This window comes from Rhinoderma darwinii, unplaced genomic scaffold, assembly GCF_050947455.1.
Source record: "Rhinoderma darwinii isolate aRhiDar2 unplaced genomic scaffold, aRhiDar2.hap1 Scaffold_1975, whole genome shotgun sequence".
Classification (NCBI taxonomy): Eukaryota; Metazoa; Chordata; class Amphibia; order Anura; family Rhinodermatidae; genus Rhinoderma; species Rhinoderma darwinii.
The window spans coordinates 48861-57289 of record NW_027462337.1 but is presented as its reverse complement, the minus strand read 5'-3'; the positions used below and the strand labels follow the sequence as shown (position 1 = coordinate 57289).

At 47.6% G+C, this 8429-nt stretch overlaps 6 non-coding genes across 6 annotated transcripts; all 6 read left to right on the top strand.

The window, feature by feature from the left end:
• The first annotated feature begins 718 nt into the window (after positions 1-718).
• Positions 719-909, top strand: LOC142700850 (U2 spliceosomal RNA). Its single transcript, XR_012866730.1, has one exon. It is a non-coding gene; the product is annotated as a U2 spliceosomal RNA (small nuclear RNA).
• A 1132-nt stretch (positions 910-2041) lies between these two features.
• LOC142700863 (U2 spliceosomal RNA) lies at positions 2042-2232 on the top strand. The gene has a single exon (XR_012866742.1). It is a non-coding gene; the product is annotated as a U2 spliceosomal RNA (small nuclear RNA).
• A 1271-nt stretch (positions 2233-3503) lies between these two features.
• LOC142700848 (U2 spliceosomal RNA) lies at positions 3504-3694 on the top strand. Its single transcript, XR_012866728.1, has one exon. It is a non-coding gene; the product is annotated as a U2 spliceosomal RNA (small nuclear RNA).
• A 1121-nt stretch (positions 3695-4815) lies between these two features.
• Positions 4816-5006, top strand: LOC142700847 (U2 spliceosomal RNA). The gene has a single exon (XR_012866727.1). It is a non-coding gene; the product is annotated as a U2 spliceosomal RNA (small nuclear RNA).
• Positions 5007-6128: 1122 nt separating this feature from the next.
• On the top strand, positions 6129-6319 carry LOC142700859 (U2 spliceosomal RNA). Its single transcript, XR_012866738.1, has one exon. It is a non-coding gene; the product is annotated as a U2 spliceosomal RNA (small nuclear RNA).
• Positions 6320-7594: 1275 nt separating this feature from the next.
• On the top strand, positions 7595-7785 carry LOC142700845 (U2 spliceosomal RNA). Its single transcript, XR_012866726.1, has one exon. It is a non-coding gene; the product is annotated as a U2 spliceosomal RNA (small nuclear RNA).
• Positions 7786-8429: the final 644 nt, after the last annotated feature.

Here is an 8429-nt window from a genome sequence, read left to right as displayed (position 1 = left end):
GACCTACCTGTGTACACTAGATGGATGTGATGGAATGTACTGTGGTCCCTACATTTCAAGAAGAAGTAAGAATTGCAGTTGCAACAAACCCTTGCTTGCCTACAAAGAGAGCAGCAATTTGGATTTGTTACTATGTTACCTGGAAGAATAACAAACTGTGCAAGGATGGAGGTTGTAGGAGCAAGGAGAACAAGTTGTCTGTAAAGTTGGTGGATGCCTATTTTCCATTTTGCAGTCCCTTGTCTCCCTCTTGTGGCCTCCTGGAGGCAACTAGCTGTGCAAAAAAAAGACAGCCTGGGGGCCGGCTGTTGCAGTGTTGCCCTCTCAGGCAACACTGAGTGACTGACTGAGCCGCACCGTCTTATATAAAGTTCAGACGGAACTTTGCACGTGTCATAGTGGAGACCTCAGGAGCCAGAGCCAGCTTTCTGACATCATAATGGGGCCTCAGAGATAAAAGCCTGGGCCCAGGCAGTGTTGGTCAGTGCTGCTCAGCAGGCAGCACTGGACTGGATTAAAGCTGATACAAGGTGTGAAAGGAGAAGGGGTGGCAGTGGGCATGCACTTACTGCTGCTGCTGCTGCTGCTGCTGCCAGTGTTTGCACGGCAGGAGGGCATTTGGGCGTTGCCAGGAAGGCGTTTTTATGTCGATTCCACCTCTTTCAGCACTGCATTGTGGTGCAAGCAAAAGAAGCAAAACGCGCGGCACGTTCGGGTTATCGCTTCTCGGCCTTTTGGCTAAGATCAAGTGTAGTATCTGTTCTTATCAGTTTAATATCTGATACGTCCCCTATCTGGGGACCATATATTAAATGGATTTTTAGAACAGGGAGATGGAAATAGAGCTTGCTCTGTCCACTCCACGCATTGACCTGGTATTGCAGTATTTCCAGGACCGGTGCACCCTTTCCTTATGTGTTTACTAAAATCAGATTCCAAAAGTGCTTTTTGTGTTTGCCATTGTTTTTGTCTTTCGGATGGGATCTCCCCTTTTAATCCCATTATTTCAACACCTGTTGGACAATGCATTTGTACAGTCATGTGTGATAATGAGCTAATTTATTAAATGCAATTAATTAATACATTGCCACCTCTTGTTTTGTGTCGTCTGTGTTTCTGTGTTTCCGGCATTTCACATTGGAACAGCTCATTCACCTTCCTTGTCTTCTCTCCGCCCTCCCTCCTAGGTAGGTTAAAGAGCTGCACCTGAGCCAGCCACTGATTGATGCAGCACCATAGTCAAATAGTGGAGTGGAGTAGGGGAACAGCAAACAGACATTAAAGCAGCCAGCCCGCCCGCCCTCCCGCCCGCCCGTCACAATGGACCTACCTGTGTACACTAGATGGATGTGATGGAATGTACTGTGGTCCCTACATTTCAAGAAGAAGTAAGAATTGCAGTTGCAACAAACCCTTGCTTGCCTACAAAGAGAGCAGCAATTTGGATTTGTTACTATGTTACCTGGAAGAATAACAAACTGTGCAAGGATGGAGGTTGTAGGAGCAAGGAGAACAAGTTGTCTGTAAAGTTGGTGGATGCCTATTTTCCATTTTGCAGTCCCTTGTCTCCCTCTTGTGGCCTCCTGGAGGCAACTAGCTGTGCAAAAAAAAGACAACCTGGGGGCCGGCTGTTGCAGTGTTGCCCTCTCAGGCAACACTGAGTGACTGACTGAGCCGCACCGTCTTATATAAAGTTCAGACGGAACTTTGCACGTGTCATAGTGGAGACCTCAGGAGCCAGAGCCAGCTTTCTGACATCATAATGGGGCCTCAGAGATAAAAGCCTGGGCCCAGGCAGTGTTGGTCAGTGCTGCTCAGCAGGCAGCACTGGACTGGATTAAAGCTGATACAAGGTGTGAAAGGAGAAGGGGTGGCAGTGGGCATGCACTTACTGCTGCTGCTGCTGCTGCTGCTGCCAGTGTTTGCACGGCAGGAGGGCATTTGGGCGTTGCCAGGAAGGCGTTTTTATGTCGATTCCTCCTCTTTCAGCACTGCATTGTGGTGCAAGCAAAAGAAGCAAAACGCGCGGCACGTTCGGGTTATCGCTTCTCTGCCTTTTGGCTAAGATCAAGTGTAGTATCTGTTCTTATCAGTTTAATATCTAATACGTCCCCTATCTTGGGACCATATATTAAATGGATTTTTAGAACAGGGAGATGGAAATAGAGCTTGCTCTGTCCACTCCACGCATTGACCTGGTATTGCAGTATTTCCAGGACCGGTGCACCCTTTCCTTATGTGTTTACTAAAATCAGATTCCAAAAGTGCTTTTTGTGTTTGCCATTGTTTTTGTCTTTCGGATGGGATCTCCCCTTTTAATCCCATTATTTCAACACCTGTTGGACAATGCATTTGTACAGTCATGTGTGATAATGAGCTAATTTATTAAATGCAATTAATTAATACATTGCCACCTCTTGTTTTGTGTCGTCTGTGATTCTGTGTTTCCGGCATTTCACATTGGAACAGCTCATTCACCTTCCTTGTCTTCTCTACCGCCCTCCCTCCTAGGTAGGTTAAAGAGCTGCACCTGAGCCAGCCACTGATTGATGCAGCACCATAGTCAAATAGTGGAGTGGAGTAGGGGAACAGCAAACAGCAATTAAAGCAGCCAGCCCGCCCGCCCGCCCGCCCGTCACAATGGACCTACCTGTGTACACTAGATGGATGTGATGGAATGTACTGTGGTCCCTACATTTCAAGAAGAAGTAAGAATTGCAGTTGCAACAAACCCTTGCTTGCCTACAAAGAGAGCAGCAATTTGGATTTGTTACTATGTTACCTGGAAGAATAACAAACTGTGCAAGGATGGAGGTTGTAGGAGCAAGGAGAACAAGTTGTCTGTAAAGTTGGTGGATGCCTATTTTCCATTTTGCAGTCCCTTGTCTCCCTCTTGTGGCCTCCTGGAGGCAACTAGCTGTGCAAAAAAAAGACAGCCTGGGGGCCGGCTGTTGCAGTGTTGCCCTCTCAGGCAACACTGAGTGACTGACTGAGCCGCACCGTCTTATATAAAGTTCAGACGGAACTTTGCACGTGTCATAGTGGAGACCTCAGGAGCCAGAGCCAGCTTTCTGACATCATAATGGGGCCTCAGAGATAAAAGCCTGGGCCCAGGCAGTGTTGGTCAGTGCTGCTCAGCAGGCAGCACTGGACTGGATTAAAGCTGATACAAGGTGTGAAAGGAGAAGGGGTGGCAGTGGGCATGCACTTACTGCTGCTGCTGCTGCTGCTGCCAGTGTTTGCACGGCAGGAGGGCATTTGGGCGTTGCCAGGAAGGCGTTTTTATGTCGATTCCTCCTCTTTCAGCACTGCATTGTGGTGCAAGCAAAAGAAGCAAATCCTGTCTTGCTTCCTCTCCGGCCTTTATTCACCTCCCGCTTAGTAGCTGTGAGTGTGTGTGAGCCTGCAGGGCCCCATGGAATTGCCTAGGAGTAGGCTGAATCGCTGCAAGGGGTGAACAGTAGTATTGGGCAGGCTCGGTCAACGCGTGGCCCGTTCGGGTTATCGCTTCTCGGCCTTTTGGCTAAGATCAAGTGTAGTATCTGTTCTTATCAGTTTAATATCTGATACGTCCCCTATCTGGGGACCATATATTAAATGGATTTTTAGAACAGGGAGATGGAAATAGAGCTTGCTCTGTCCACTCCACGCATTGACCTGGTATTGCAGTATTTCCAGGACCGGTGCACCCTTTCCTTATGTGTTTACTAAAATCAGATTCCAAAAGTGCTTTTTGTGTTTGCCATTGTTTTTGTCTTTCGGATGGGATCTCCCCTTTTAATCCCATTATTTCAACACCTGTTGGACAATGCATTTGTACAGTCATGTGTGATAATGAGCTAATTTATTAAATGCAATTAATTAATACATTGCCACCTCTTGTTTTGTGTCGTCTGTGTTTCTGTGTTTCCGGCATTTCACATTGGAACAGCTCATTCACCTTCCTTGTCTTCTCTCCGCCCTCCCTCCTAGGTAGGTTAAAGAGCTGCACCTGAGCCAGCCACTGATTGATGCAGCACCATAGTCAAATAGTGGAGTGGAGTAGGGGAACAGCAAACAGCCATTAAAGCAGCCAGCCCGCCCGCCCGCCCGTCACAATGGACCTACCTGTGTACACTAGATGGATGTGATGGAATGTACTGTGGTCCCTACATTTCAAGAAGAAGTAAGAATTGCAGTTGCAACAAACCCTTGCTTGCCTACAAAGAGAGCAGCAATTTGGATTTGTTACTATGTTACCTGGAAGAATAACAAACTGTGCAAGGATGGAGGTTGTAGGAGCAAGGAGAACAAGTTGTCTGTAAAGTTGGTGGATGCCTATTTTCCATTTTGCAGTCCCTTGTCTCCCTCTTGTGGCCTCCTGGAGGCAACTAGCTGTGCAAAAAAAAGACAGCCTGGGGGCCGGCTGTTGCAGTGTTGCCCTCTCAGGCAACACTGAGTGACTGACTGAGCCGCACCGTCTTATATAAAGTTCAGACGGAACTTTGCACGTGTCATAGTGGAGACCTCAGGAGCCAGAGCCAGCTTTCTGACATCATAATGGGGCCTCAGAGATAAAAGCCTGGGCCCAGGCAGTGTTGGTCAGTGCTGCTCAGCAGGCAGCACTGGACTGGATTAAAGCTGATACAAGGTGTGAAAGGAGAAGGGGTGGCAGTGGGCATGCACTTACTGCTGCTGCTGCTGCTGCTGCCAGTGTTTGCACGGCAGGAGGGCATTTGGGCGTTGCCAGGAAGGCGTTTTTATGTCGATTCCTCCTCTTTCAGCACTGCATTGTGGTGCAAGCAAAAGAAGCAAAACGCGCGGCACGTTCGGGTTATCGCTTCTCGGCCTTTTGGCTAAGATCAAGTGTAGTATCTGTTCTTATCAGTTTAATATCTGATACGTCCCCTATCTGGGGACCATATATTAAATGGATTTTTAGAACAGGGAGATGGAAATAGAGCTTGCTCTGTCCACTCCACGCATTGACCTGGTATTGCAGTATTTCCAGGACCGGTGCACCCTTTCCTTATGTGTTTACTAAAATCAGATTCCAAAAGTGCTTTTTGTGTTTGCCATTGTTTTTGTCTTTCGGATGGGATCTCCCCTTTTAATCCCATTATTTCAACACCTGTTGGACAATGCATTTGTACAGTCATGTGTGATAATGAGCTAATTTATTAAATGCAATTAATTAATACATTGCCACCTCTTGTTTTGTGTCGTCTGTGTTTCTGTGTTTCCGGCATTTCACATTGGAACAGCTCATTCACCTTCCTTGTCTTCTCTCCGCCCTCCCTCCTAGGTAGGTTAAAGAGCTGCACCTGAGCCAGCCACTGATTGATGCAGCACCATAGTCAAATAGTGGAGTGGAGTAGGGGAACAGCAAACAGACATTAAAGCAGCCAGCCCGCCCGCCCGCCCGCCCGTCACAATGGACCTACCTGTGTACACTAGATGGATGTGATGGAATGTACTGTGGTCCCTACATTTCAAGAAGAAGTAAGAATTGCTGTTGCAACAAACCCTTGCTTGCCTACAAAGAGAGCAGCAATTTGGATTTGTTACTATGTTACCTGGAAGAATAACAAACTGTGCAAGGATGGAGGTTGTAGGAGCAAGGAGAACAAGTTGTCTGTAAAGTTGGTGGATGCCTATTTTCCATTTTGCAGTCCCTTGTCTCCCTCTTGTGGCCTCCTGGAGGCAACTAGCTGTGCAAAAAAAAGACAACCTGGGGGCCGGCTCTTGCAGTGTTGCCCTCTCAGGCAACACTGAGTGACTGACTGAGCCGCACCGTCTTATATAAAGTTCAGACGGAACTTTGCACGTGTCATAGTGGAGACCTCAGGAGCCAGAGCCAGCTTTCTGACATCATAATGGGGCCTCAGAGATAAAAGCCTGGGCCCAGGCAGTGTTGGTCAGTGCTGCTCAGCAGGCAGCACTGGACTGGATTAAAGCTGATACAAGGTGTGAAAGGAGAAGGGGTGGCAGTGGGCATGCACTTACTGCTGCTGCTGCTGCTGCCAGTGTTTGCACGGCAGGAGGGCATTTGGGCGTTGCCAGGAAGGCGTTTTTATGTCGATTCCTCCTCTTTCAGCACTGCATTGTGGTGCAAGCAAAAGAAGCAAAACGCGCGGCACGTTCGGGTTATCGCTTCTCGGCCTTTTGGCTAAGATCAAGTGTAGTATCTGTTCTTATCAGTTTAATATCTAATACGTCCCCTATCTTGGGACCATATATTAAATGGATTTTTAGAACAGGGAGATGGAAATAGAGCTTGCTCTGTCCACTCCACGCATTGACCTGGTATTGCAGTATTTCCAGGACCGGTGCACCCTTTCCTTATGTGTTTACTAAAATCAGATTCCAAAAGTGCTTTTTGTGTTTGCCATTGTTTTTGTCTTTCGGATGGGATCTCCCCTTTTAATCCCATTATTTCAACACCTGTTGGACAATGCATTTGTACAGTCATGTGTGATAATGAGCTAATTTATTAAATGCAATTAATTAATACATTGCCACCTCTTGTTTTGTGTCGTCTGTGTTTCTGTGTTTCCGGCATTTCACATTGGAACAGCTCATTCACCTTCCTTGTCTTCTCTACCGCCCTCCCTCCTAGGTAGGTTAAAGAGCTGCACCTGAGCCAGCCACTGATTGATGCAGCACCATAGTCAAATAGTGGAGTGGAGTAGGGGAACAGCAAACAGCAATTAAAGCAGCCAGCCCGCCCGCCCGCCCGCCCGCCCGTCACAATGGACCTACCTGTGTACACTAGATGGATGTGATGGAATGTACTGTGGTCCCTACATTTCAAGAAGAAGTAAGAATTGCAGTTGCAACAAACCCTTGCTTGCCTACAAAGAGAGCAGCAATTTGGATTTGTTACTATGTTACCTGGAAGAATAACAAACTGTGCAAGGATGGAGGTTGTAGGAGCAAGGAGAACAAGTTGTCTGTAAAGTTGGTGGATGCCTATTTTCCATTTTGCAGTCCCTTGTCTCCCTCTTGTGGCCTCCTGGAGGCAACTAGCTGTGCAAAAAAAAGACAGCCTGGGGGCCGGCTGTTGCAGTGTTGCCCTCTCAGGCAACACTGAGTGACTGACTGAGCCGCACCGTCTTATATAAAGTTCAGACGGAACTTTGCACGTGTCATAGTGGAGACCTCAGGAGCCAGAGCCAGCTTTCTGACATCATAATGGGGCCTCAGAGATAAAAGCCTGGGCCCAGGCAGTGTTGGTCAGTGCTGCTCAGCAGGCAGCACTGGACTGGATTAAAGCTGATACAAGGTGTGAAAGGAGAAGGGGTGGCAGTGGGCATGCACTTACTGCTGCTGCTGCTGCTGCTGCCAGTGTTTGCACGGCAGGAGGGCATTTGGGCGTTGCCAGGAAGGCGTTTTTATGTCGATTCCTCCTCTTTCAGCACTGCATTGTGGTGCAAGCAAAAGAAGCAAATCCTGTCTTGCTTCCTCTCCGGCCTTTATTCACCTCCCGCTTAGTAGCTGTGAGTGTGTGTGAGCCTGCAGGGCCCCATGGAATTGCCTAGGAGTAGGCTGAATCGCTGCAAGGGGTGAACAGTAGTATTGGGCAGGCTCGGTCAACGCGTGGCCCGTTCGGGTTATCGCTTCTCGGCCTTTTGGCTAAGATCAAGTGTAGTATCTGTTCTTATCAGTTTAATATCTGATACGTCCCCTATCTGGGGACCATATATTAAATGGATTTTTAGAACAGGGAGATGGAAATAGAGCTTGCTCTGTCCACTCCACGCATTGACCTGGTATTGCAGTATTTCCAGGACCGGTGCACCCTTTCCTTATGTGTTTACTAAAATCAGATTCCAAAAGTGCTTTTTGTGTTTGCCATTGTTTTTGTCTTTCGGATGGGATCTCCCCTTTTAATCCCATTATTTCAACACCTGTTGGACAATGCATTTGTACAGTCATGTGTGATAATGAGCTAATTTATTAAATGCAATTAATTAATACATTGCCACCTCTTGTTTTGTGTCGTCTGTGTTTCTGTGTTTCCGGCATTTCACATTGGAACAGCTCATTCACCTTCCTTGTCTTCTCTCCGCCCTCCCTCCTAGGTAGGTTAAAGAGCTGCACCTGAGCCAGCCACTGATTGATGCAGCACCATAGTCAAATAGTGGAGTGGAGTAGGGGAACAGCAAACAGCCATTAAAGCAGCCAGCCCGCCCGCCCGCCCGTCACAATGGACCTACCTGTGTACACTAGATGGATGTGATGGAATGTACTGTGGTCCCTACATTTCAAGAAGAAGTAAGAATTGCAGTTGCAACAAACCCTTGCTTGCCTACAAAGAGAGCAGCAATTTGGATTTGTTACTATGTTACCTGGAAGAATAACAAACTGTGCAAGGATGGAGGTTGTAGGAGCAAGGAGAACAAGTTGTCTGTAAAGTTGGTGGATGCCTATTTTCCATTTTGCAGTCC